Source organism: Lithobates pipiens, unplaced genomic scaffold (genome assembly GCF_037356315.1).
Source record: "Lithobates pipiens isolate NorthernLeopardFrog02 unplaced genomic scaffold, aLitPip1_a1.2 Scaffold_13, whole genome shotgun sequence".
Lineage (NCBI taxonomy): Eukaryota > Metazoa > Chordata > Amphibia > Anura > Ranidae > Lithobates > Lithobates pipiens.
In genome coordinates, this window is record NW_027507718.1 from 501,931,289 (window position 1) to 501,943,529 (window position 12,241).

Sequence of the window (12,241 nt, forward strand, 5' to 3'; positions counted from 1 at the left end):
TTCCTTCATTCACCTTATAGTATGAAATACGGTTGAACATCGATAGGGTCTCATGCGCCTCAGCCAGGGAAGTCTCCACCTTAGACAACATCAAGATCACATCATCAGCAAACAAACTGACACAGTGACTCGTCTTCCCCATCATGAAACCTATAATTTGCGGGTGTATCTAATATGGATGGCAAGAGGTTCCATCAGTAAATTGAAAATCAAGGGAGACAGTGGACATCCCTGCCGCGTTCCATTCGAGATAAGAAACGGAGAGGACAGTACCCCTGACAGGTATACTCTGGCAGAGGGTTTGGAATATAACGCCATAATTGCTGACACAATGCCACCCTCAAACCCAAAGGCCACAAGCACTTCTCTTAAGTACTGCCAATGGATACGGTCGAAGGCCTTCTCTGCATCCAACGTTAAAAGCAGAGAAGGCCTTTTCTGCACCTCAGCTAAATGGATTATATTAATTACTCTGCGGGTCGCATCCAAAGCTTGCCTATTTTTAGTAAAACCTGTTTGATCGGGATGGATTAATGTGGGAAGGATGTCCACCATGCGAGCCGCTATCAATTTTGCATCAATTTTTAAATCACTGTTTAAAAGAGAAATTGGCCTAAAGTTAGGCGGGGAGTCTGGTTCCTTCCCTGGCTTAGGTAGTGTTATAATCAGAGCCTCCAGCATTTCCAGAGGGAAAGAGGCTGAGGCATCAGCATTATTGAAGATCCTAGTAAAGTACATGGAAAGAGTGGTCTTAAACGTCTTATAATATTCTCCACTAAAATCGTCTGGTCCCGGAGATTTGTTAGATGGTCGGGAATCTATTATTTTCTGGACTTCAAACTCAGTAAATGGGGCATTCAGGGACTCTAATTGTTTCTGAGTCAGTTGTGAAATTGACAGTCGAGAAAGGAAGTCAATAATCTGTTCCCTGGTAGGTTGATGGGTCGTAGGGTCATCCTTGAGGTTGTATAGTGAACTGTACTAGGAACTAAAAGCATCAGCTATCTTCTTCGGGTGAAATTCTTTCTGCTTAGTGAATGGATGAATGATATAAGGAATTTTAGTTTTATATTTGTGACCTTTGATAGTTTGGGCCAAGAGTCTACCCGCTTTGTTACCATTAGCATAGAACGCCATATTCCTCCTTTTACTATATTTCTCGAAATTTTCAAGAAGTAATCTCAGGTCATGTCTAAGCTGGGCAAGTTTCTGGGATATATAATCAGTCGGATTAAACTTGTTGGTCAGCTCTAAATCCGCAATAGCTGTCACCAAGTCTTTTAGTTTGCCTCTGCCTCTTTAGCCTCACGCCCATCTGAATGCATATCCCACACATATATGCCTTATGAGCATTCCATAGCATAAAAGGGTCCTTAACAGAATCAACATCATTGGCAAAAAATTCAGTTAATCGCTCCTGAAAGACCTTCCTGCAGTCTCCTCGCTGCAAGGCATAGGTGTTGACTCTCCATACCGGCCTTGTGCCGACTGACGACGAGCCCGCCATGGAGAACACCACCGACTCATGATCAGACCATGTTATCGGATTAATGGACACAGAAGATGTCCGCAGCAGGGTCTGTTGATCCACCAGGAACAGATCAATTCTAGTGTAAACCTGATGTGGAGGCGAAAAGTACGTGAAGTCCCTTTCGTTGGCGTGCAAACATCTCCACGCATCACAGAGATTTTGCTGATGAATAGTAGGCTGTAAGGCTGATCGTAGTCTGTTAGACCATGATGTAGAGTCCAAGACCGGGTCTGGAGTTAGGTTGAAATTGCCACACACTATCAGCAGACCCTGTTGGATTTGTTTCACTTTCCGCATCAGTTTATTGAAAAATCTTACTTGGTGGTTGTTAGGGGAATACACATTCACAATTGTGTAAGTAGTTGAGTTCAGATCGCATATTAAAATGAGGAATCTGCCGTGAGGGTCACTTATAGACTCATGAAGTTTAAATGCCACAGAGTCTTTTATGGCCGTTAGTACTCCCTTCTTTTTAGTATCCGCATTAGCTGTGAATATGTGTGGGTAACTTCTGTGTGAGCACTTGGGGGCCTTGGTAGTCAAAAAATGGGTCTCCTGAGTGCAAACAATGTCACACTTATGGGTTTCCACCTCTCTCCAGAGCGAGTGCTGCTTCATGGGGTGATTAAGCCCCTTTGTGTTAATTGAAAGAATATTCAAAGCCATAGGATGACTGGGTAGGGTAGGTATGGGAGTAAATGACATATAACTTGTCAGGAAAGGTCCCTCCACGCCTATGGTTGTCACCACATGGCACCGAGGAATCACCAGCTGATGTGTGCATAGAAGTACTCACTCTTATGTGAAAGTTATCCCCGCAGTTGGTCATAATCAGTTTCAACATTCCTCGATTCGAAGCAGTAGAAAGGATGAGTAGCCGCTGCCAGTCTTCATTCGTTACGTAGCCTGCGACTCCAGTACAGTTCAGCATCCAAACAATAAAGAGAAAAAAAAAGAAAAGGAAAGTAAAACATAACTACAGAACGTAAACATTGCATCAGCTTTCGCTCTTATTAAAGTAGAGCGTCAACCAATGAGAACCGTGGGCAGCTTATGCTGCAAACTTAACTGGAGGACAGTTCGGCCTGAGGATCCCTAAGAGCAATGGCGCAGGGACCCCACATCAATACAAGTACATCCGGCCATTATTAGGTGTGTGACTTGGCGTTCCGCGCCATGACAGTTTTCCAATCACAATCAATTTGCTTCGGAGCAAGTAGCATAGCCTCCCCTATTTCTTGCTCCGAGATTATGCCCCATTCCCTCGGTAGTGCAATGCCCTTGTCCAAAGAGGTGATTATGTATGTATGATTGTCCTTGGTAACAGACAGCTTTGTGGGGTATCCCCATCTATAAACAATTTTATGGTTCCGCAAGGCTTTGGTGATAGTATTTAGGTTCCTCCTTTTTTGGAGTGTGTGTTGTGAGAGGTCTGTGAAAAACTGCAAATGCTGATGTTGTGGAGGAATTCGTTCTTTTTGTCGCATAGCTGCCATAAGGTCCTCTTTCACATGGAAAAAGTGCAGCCGAAGTAATACATCCCTCGGGACCTGCTCAGATTAATGCGCTGGCTTGGGGAGACGATGAATCCTATCAATCTTTGTATCTAAGTCAGTTAGAGCCGACAGGATTTGCTTAAATATGGCTACCATATGTGCATTGAGGTCGGACTGTAGGACAGTTTCGGGGATCCCACTAACTTTAATATTGTTCCTTCATGATCTGTCTTCCAAGTCCGCCAGTTTCTCCTTGAGCCACTCCACCTCCCCTTCTTTTTCCTCGTTAGCGTCTACAAGGTCATTTATGCCTATGGCATTAAGATCCTTATTAAAACTGTGCATACAAGATGCCAAATCCGACTGAATGGTGCTGCGTAATAATAGCAACATGTCTTTCAACACCGTATCCAGAACAGGTTGGTTCTGGGTGGGGAACGACTCAATGGGTTCTGGCAGTTCCCGGGTGTCATCCCCTGAGTCAGTGGCTGGGCTTCCCGCCATACTCAATCCACCTCCATCCAGCCTAGGTTTTGATTTGGCCGGGCTGCTGTTGGATGGGGAGGAGGGGTAGGGGCAGTGGGTGGCTGTGGAGGCTGTATTGGTCCTCGATTTACCTGAGTCAGCACCCCTCATGCGCGTTGAGGCTCTCTGCGGCGAGTAGGCCTGGGCGCCATCTTGGGACTCCCTGTCTGGTATCCTGGAGTAGAAGTCCGTCAGTCTCTGTGGCTTCCCTGCTCTTCGCCGTTTACCGGGCATGGTTCCGGGAGGTGTCGTGGCTTTCCGCTGCGGATCACAGCAAGCATCTGGCTCGGATGCGGCTGCTTTCAGTCGCTACGCTCACCTGTCGCCAGAGCTCCAGGATTATGCGTCCATCCGCACCTCGCGTAAAGCCACGTCCCCTTTTTTTAGGGTAAAAAAAAAAGCAGTGATTAAATACCACCAAAATAAATCTCTATTTCTATGAAGAAAATAATAAAAATTCCATATAGTTAGAGTGTAGCATGACTGCACAATTGTCATTCAAAATGTGACAAAGCTGAAAGCTGAAAAATGGCCTGGGCAGGAAGAGGGTTTAAGTGCCCGGTATTGAGGTGGTTAATATTATATTTAGTTAGTAATAAAGATGAGAAATTTATAGCAGTAGTGTTACCTTTTGATTAAGAAAAATAAAGAAAGAAAAATAAATCTTTTACCACTGTGGAATATAATGTATTCATGGCAAAATTCAGAACGGAAAAAAGGTTTAAAAAAAAAAATACAGAAATCTTGACGAAAGTAAGCATAATGATTTATTTTCAAAGAGATTAAGATGACTAAATGGGAAGTAATTTGGCTTAATGGATGTAAAACTAACCATAATTTTGGATAATAGGGTAATTTTCTGCTGGGCTTGATGTTCTAGACAACAGCCCAGCCATTTAAACAGAAAAGCAAGTAGTGGGGTCACAGTTTTTGTTACTTGGTAGCACGTCAAAAGGCCCACACCATGTTTCGCACACTTATTCAGGATACCCGCATTTCCGCCATCCATGCCCCAATCAACCCGGTAAGTGGTCGCAGCCAAATCGGAGGTGGATGAATACACTTTGTATGTACACCTGGAACAGCACAATTGTCCCACTATAGACAAACAGCTATGACGTCTCTTCGTAGGCACGCATTTAATACAGTGGGAAAAAAGTAGCCTAGCTAAAAAGATTTAAAACTGCTAAAAGGAAAATCCATTTTTTTTCATGGAATAAAAAGGCCATAAAAAAAGCAGAAAGAATACAAAGTTAAACTTTGTATTTTAGATTTTCTCAATAGAAAAAAAAATGTCCAATCTGCTCACCATGTAGAATAGACATAAAACAAATTTAAGTACTTCCTAGTTGAAGATTTATAGGAACGCAGATATAGAAGAAGAAAGATTTCACATTTTTCAATCTTCTTCCAATATCTTCTGCCTGGCAGTTTAAAATGGCTATATAACGAGGTAGTAGCTCCACTGTTGTAATTGAGATATTGGAAGGTGAAAAACAACATTCAGGTAATTTTGCCTCTGATATTGCAAAAAAAAAAAAAAAAGTGTATAAAAAAGTGTATATAAAAGTGTGTGTGTATATGTGTGTATATATATATATATATATATATATATATATATATATATATATATATGTGTGTATATATATATATATATATATATGTGTATATATATATATATATATATATATATATATATATATGTATATATATGTGTATATATATATATATATATATATATATATATATATATATATATATATATATATATATATATATATATATATATATATACATACATACACACTAAATTACCAAAAGTATTGGGACACCAGCCTTTACACGCACATGAACTTTAATGGCATCCCAGTCTTAGTCCGTAGGGTTCAGTATTGAGTTGGCCCACCCTTTGCAGCTATAACAGCTTCAACTCTTCTGGGAAGGCTGTCCACAAGGTTTAGGAGTGTGTCTATGGGAATGTTTGACCATTCTTCCTGAAGAGCATATGTCAGGTCATCCCACTCAAATTCATCCCAAAGTTGTTCTATCGCGTTGAGGTGCAGGCCAATCAAGTTCTTCCCCCCTAAACTCGCTCATCCATGTCTTTATGAACCTTGCTTTGTGCACTGGTACAATTAATTTGGTGGAGGGGGGATTATGGTGTGTGGTTGTTTTTCAGGGGTTAGGCTTGGCCCCTTAATTCCTGTGAAGGGAGCTCTTACAACAACAGACTAGGTGTCAGCATACCAAGAAGCTTTGGACAGTTTCATGCCCCCAACTTTGTGGGAAAAGTTTGGGGATTGCCCCTTCTTGTGTCAACATGACTGGGCACCAGTGCACAAAGCAAGGTCCATAAAGATATAGATGAGTGAGTAGGGGGTGGAGGAACTTGACTGGCCTGCACAGAGTCCTGACCTCAACCCCCTATAGCACCTTTGGTATTAATTAGAGAGGAGACAACGAGCCAGGCCTTCTTGTCCAATATCAGTGCCTGCCTTTACACATGCCCTTCTGGAAGAATGGTTAAACATTCCCATAGACACACACCCCTAAACCTTATGGACAGCCTTCCCAGAAGAGTTGAATCTGTTATAGCTGCAAAGGGTGGGCCAACTCAATATTGAGCCCTACGGATTAAGACTGGGATGCCATTAAAATTCATGTGCATATAAAGGCAGATGTCGGATACTTTTGACAACATAGTGTATACAGTATCTCACAAAAGTGTGTAAACCCCTCACAATTTTGTAAATATTTTATTATATCTTTTCATGTGACAACGCTGAAGAAATTACACTTTGCTACAATGTAAAGTAGTGAGTGTATAGCATGTATAACAGTGTAAATTTGCTGTCCCCTCAAAATAACTCAACACACAACCATTAATGTGTAAACCGCTGGCAAGAAAAGTGAGTACACCCCTAGGTGAAAATGTCCAAATTGTGCCCGATTAGCCATTTTCCCTCCCTGATGTCATGTAGCACGTTAATGTTACAAGGTCTCATGTGTGAATGGGGAGCAGGTGTGTTACATTTGGTTTTATCACTCTCACTCTCTCGCACTGGTAACTGGAAGTTCAACATGGTACCCCATGGCAAATAACTCTCTGGGAATCTAAAAAAAAGAATTGTTGCTCTCCTTAACCACTTACCACCCGGCCAATGTACATATACGGCCGGGTGGGAGCTCTCTACTTCTGAGAGGACGTTCAGGAACGTCCTTCAGAAGGAGCGGGATCGCGTGCCCGCGCAGCAGCGCGATCCCGATGTGCTCGTGTCACCCGGACACGGCGCATCTCAGATCGGCAGGAGGGCTCTGTGATTGGCCCTCCTGATCATATGACGGCCATGTCCAATCATGGCCGTCATGTGATGTAAACAAACAGCCGGTTGCTAGGCAATCGGCTCCTCCTCTCCTCACACAGAAGTCATCTCTGAGGAGAGGAGAGCAGATCGCTGCAGCCGGCTGATGATCAGTGAGTATGAACAGTTTTTTACAGCTTTTTACTCACTGATCACCAGTCTAGTGTAATACACACATCACCACACAGTATAAACACAATGTCCCCACCACATATGTCCCCAAAACACACATGTCCCCAAAACATACATGTCCCCAAATAATAAAAACACATGTCCCTAATAATAAAAACATGTCCCCCACATATGCCCCACTAAAATCACATGTCCCAATGATTATCTGCACACATATGTACGTGATCACCTGCACACATATGTACATGATCATTTGCGTACATATGTCCGTGATCACACAAACAAATTATTATACACTTAACGGAATTTTTTTTACCAAAAACATGTAGCAGAATACATTTTGGCTTAAATTTATGACAAAATTTGATTTTATTGGATTTCTTTTAAAATAGAAAAAGAAAATATTGTTTTTTTTTCAAATTTCCGCTTTTTTGGCGCTTATATCGCAAAAAATAAAAAACTGAGTCGTGAATAAATACCACTAAAATATAGCTCTATTTGTGCGAACAAAATAATAAAAATTTCATTTGGGTACAGTGTAGCATGACCGCGCAATTGTCACTGAAAGCGCTAGAGCGATGAAAGCTGAAAATTGGGCTGGGAAGGAAGGGGGCGAAAGTGCCCGGTATTGAAGTGGATAAAGATGGTCTAGGCTAAAAGAAGATTGCCAAGACCCCGAAACTGAGCTGCAGCACGGTGGCCAAGACCATACATCGGTTTAACAAGACAGGTTCCACTCAGAACAGGCCTCATCATGGTCGACTAAAGAAATTTAGTGCGCGTGCTCAGAGTCATATCCAGAGGTTGTCTTTGGGAAATAGACGTATGAGTGCTGCCAGCGTTGCTGCAGAGGTTGAAGGGGTGGGGAGTCAGCCTGTCAGTGCTCAGACCATACGCTGCACACTGCATCAAATTCGTCTGCATGGCTGTCATCCCAGAAGGAAGCCTCTTCTAAAGATGATGCGCAAGAAAGCCCACAAACATTTTGCTGAAGACAAGCAGACTAAGGACATGGATTACTGGAACCATGCCTTGTGGTCTGATGAGACCAAGATAAACATATTTGGTTCAGATGGTGTCAAGCATGTGGTGGCAACCAACTCCAGCATCATGTAGAGCAGTGCTTCTCAATCCTGTCCTCCAGTACCCCGAACAGCCCATGTTCTGGGAATTTCTCTTAAGCCTCGTACACACGATCAGATTTTCTGCGGACAAAATCTCAGACTTTTGTCCGAAAGTGTGTCTTGCATGCAAATGGCAAGGAATTGTCGGCCAACAAACACGCACTTAGTGACGTACTATGTGGGTTTTCAGCTCTTTAGCGCCACCCTTTGGGCTCCTTCTGCTAATTTTGTGTTAGTAGAAGTTTGGTGAGTGTTGATTTGCGTTTTTCATTTCACTCTTTTCCGTTCATGCTTTTCAGTTTGTTTCTGAACAGCCGTCCATCAACCGGACATGTTGTGGAATCAGAGGAGATAACGTGTTATTTATTATTGTCCTTGGAGTTATTGTTTTGACCCAAGTTCAGTCCAGGAACAGGAGAAGGCGTTCTTGGACCAAAAATTGGTTGCTTTATTAATCATGACCAATTGTGTCATATGCCTTTGCTGCGGGAGCTCCAGGAGAATAATCCAAATGATTTTTGGAATTATCTCCGGGTGGACCCCTGCTTTCACCAACTCTTGGCATTGCTGACCCCCTATATTAAGAAGCAGGACACATGCATGAGGCTTTTATTTAATTTTTTTGATTGAATAATAATGGTTTGATTTGGTATATTATCTATATTTTTGGAGGCATAGAATGCACTTTCTGGTTAAGTTCTACTGGCAGATAGTATGTTTAATTTTATTTGTTTTCTTTTTTTAATGCACAATAAACAAAATTGTGTAGAATAATACTTGGCTATGTGTTTTACTTCAAATGACAGTTTGGGAGTAGGCAGTTACATTTAAAAAAAATACAATGTAAAATTAACAAAGGACACCAACATAGTTGTTACGGATAATGATGTTGTGGTAACTTGCCCAAACATAATAATTGTAAGGTGTGCCCCTCCTTGTTTAGCTTGAGTTGGACTTTAGTGGTCACTGGAGAGCTCTCTCAATTGATTGGGTAAACCAGAAAAACCATACGTGCTTGATGGTTTAATCATGAATAGAAAATTCTTTATTTCCTGTTACCACTTTTATGTGCTTCAAACATTGCAGAAGGAAGGCCTTTTGTCAGCCAATCAGGATTATACAAGACATTCAAGACATAATGGCCTTTCGACCAATCATATACATCCACATTTATGTTTGTCATACATTAAGCATAATTTTTTAGGGGAATTTTTGATAAAAGGTCCCCAGACATTTATATATATACAAATATGTTTTTATGACCTTAACCAGTTGCCGACCGCCGCACGCCGATGTACGTCGGTACAATGGCACGGGCAGGCATAAGGACATACATGTACGTCCCTTGCCTCCCGCGGGTCGGGGGCCCGATCGGGCCCCCGCCCGGTGCCTGCGGCGGTCGGTATTCGTACGGGAGCGATCCCGGACGAGGGGACGGCCATTCATTCATGGCCACCCCCTCGCGATCGCTCCCGACGAATAGAAATCCCCGGTGACATCACTTCCTCTCCTGTAATGTAAACACAGGAGAGGAAGTGATGTATTCTCTCCTCCGTGTCGGTATTTTTCGTTCCGACACGGAGGAGAGCGGATCAGTAAGTTGCACCAACACTCTACACACACAGTAGAACATGCCAGGCACACTCACACCCCCCCTTTACCCCCCGATCACCCCCCCAATTACCCCTGCCCCCCAATCACAGTGACACCAATGTCATTTTTTTTTTTTTTTGCATTGGTGTCATTTGTGACTGTAATAACTGTTAGGGCAGTTAGAGTTAGCCCCCTTTAGTTCTAATGTACCCCCCTAACCCCCCCAATAAAGGTTTAACCCCGTGATCACCCCCCGTCGCCAGTGTCACTAAGGCTGGGTTCACATTGCAGCGGTTTATGAGAACGAATGTGATTCGCACCGCACTGCAGTGCAAATCACATCCGATCTCTGTGCGATTCGAGTTCAGCCATTCGCCGCACCCGCCGCACCCGCCGCACCCGCCACACCCGCCGCACCCGCCGCAAATTCGCACGGGACCCTTTTTTTGGCCCGCAGCAGAATCGGATCGCATGGGTGTTCACACCATGCGATCCGAGTTTGCAGATCGCACTGCGATATGCGAACTGATCTGGGGGTGTCAGTAACATTTCACTGACACTCCCAGCAGTTCGCATAGGGCAGTGTGAACTGCCGCCGGGAGGCATGCGATGCGGGAACCCGCCGCGCATTCGTGGCGTTCCCGCATCGCTCCAGTGTGAACCCAGCCTAATAAGCGATCGTTTTTCTGATCGCTGTATTAGTGTCACAGGTGACGCTAGTTAGGCAGGTAGGTATTTAGGTTCGCTGCAGCTTTTTATAGCGCCAGGGACCCCCATATACTACCGCATAAAGCCCCCTAATTGCCCCCTAGTTAACCCTTTCACCAGTGATCACCATATAACTGTTACAGGTGACGCTGGTTGGTTAGTTATTTTTTTATAGTTTCAGGGCACCCGCCATTTATTACCTAGTCTCACTAGTGTACCCCTAAATTTAGGGGTGTCTACTTTCCAAAATGGGGTCATTTGGGGGGGGTTTGTGCCATCTTGGCATTTTATGGCCTTCAAAACTGTAACGCCCTTAGAAAGCCTGAAGGCGGTGCTTGGTTTTCGGGGCCCCGTACGCGGCTAGGCTCCCAAAAAGTCCCACATATGTGGTATCCTCGTACTCAGGAGAAGCAGCAGAATTTATTTTGGGGTGTCATTTCACATATGCCCATGGCATGCATGAGCAATATATCATTTAGTGACAACTTTGTTAAAAAAAAAAAAAAAAAAAAAAAGTTTGTAATTTTCCCGCAACTTGTGGCAAAATATAAAATATTCCATGAACTCAACATGCCTCTCAGCAAATAGCTTGGGGTGTCTACTTTCTAAAATGGGGTCATTTGTGGGGGTTTTGTGCCATCTTGGCATTTTATGGCCTTCAAAACTGTAATAGGTAGTGAGAAGTGAACTCAAAAATTTACGCCCTTAGAAAGCCTGAAGGCGGTGCTTGGTTTTCGGGGCCCCGTACGCGGCTAGGCTCCCAAAAAGTCCCACATATGTGGTATCCCCATACTCAGGAGAAGCAGCAGAATTTATTTTGGGGTGTCATTTCACATACGCCCATAGCATGTGTGAGCAATATATCATTTAGTGACAACTTTGTGTAAAAAAAAAAAAAACATTTTTTTTTTGTCATTATTCAATCGCTTGAGGCAAAAAAATAAAATATTCAATGGGCTCAACATGCCTCTTATCAATTTCCTTAGGGGGTCTACTTTCCAAAATGGGGTCATTTGGGGGGGTTTTGTACTGCCCTGCCATTTTAGCACCTCAAGAAATGAGATAGGCAGTCGTAAACTAAAAGCTGCGTAAATTCCAGAAAACGTACCTTAGTTTGTAGATGTGACAACTTTTGCGCAAACCAATAAATATACAATTATTGACTTTTTTTTTACCAAAGACATGTGGCTGAATACATTTTGGCCTAAATGTATGACTAAAATTGAGTTTATTGGATTTTTCTAATAACAAAAAGTAGAAAATATCATTTTTTTTCAAAATTTGCGGTCTTTTTACGTTTATATCGCAAAAAATAAAAATCGCAGAGGCAATCAAATACCATCAAAAGAAAGCTCTATTTGTGGGAAGAAAAGGACGCAAATTTTGTTTGGGTACAACATTGCATGACCGCGCAATTACCAGTTAAAGCAGCGCAGTGCCAAAGTGTAAAAAGACCTCTGGTCATTTACCAGCGAAATGGTCCGGTCTGAAAGTGGTTAAGCTGTCTATAATAATTTGAACATAAAACCACAATATTTCATTTTGCCTTACAATGTCCTATGTCTGTAAAACTTTAAATGGCAGCTGCGACCACAAGCGCATCCTGTTTTCCAAGAGATTTTGCACTTCAAAAGGAACTCGCAAAAGCTTTTCAGGTGAAGCTATTTCCTTATAAAACATATATATCAAATATGTATCTATTTTTGCAAGCAGTTTCTAGTATAATAAAATGAGCATAAACTTAAAGGGTGACTCTCCCTACCCTTACAA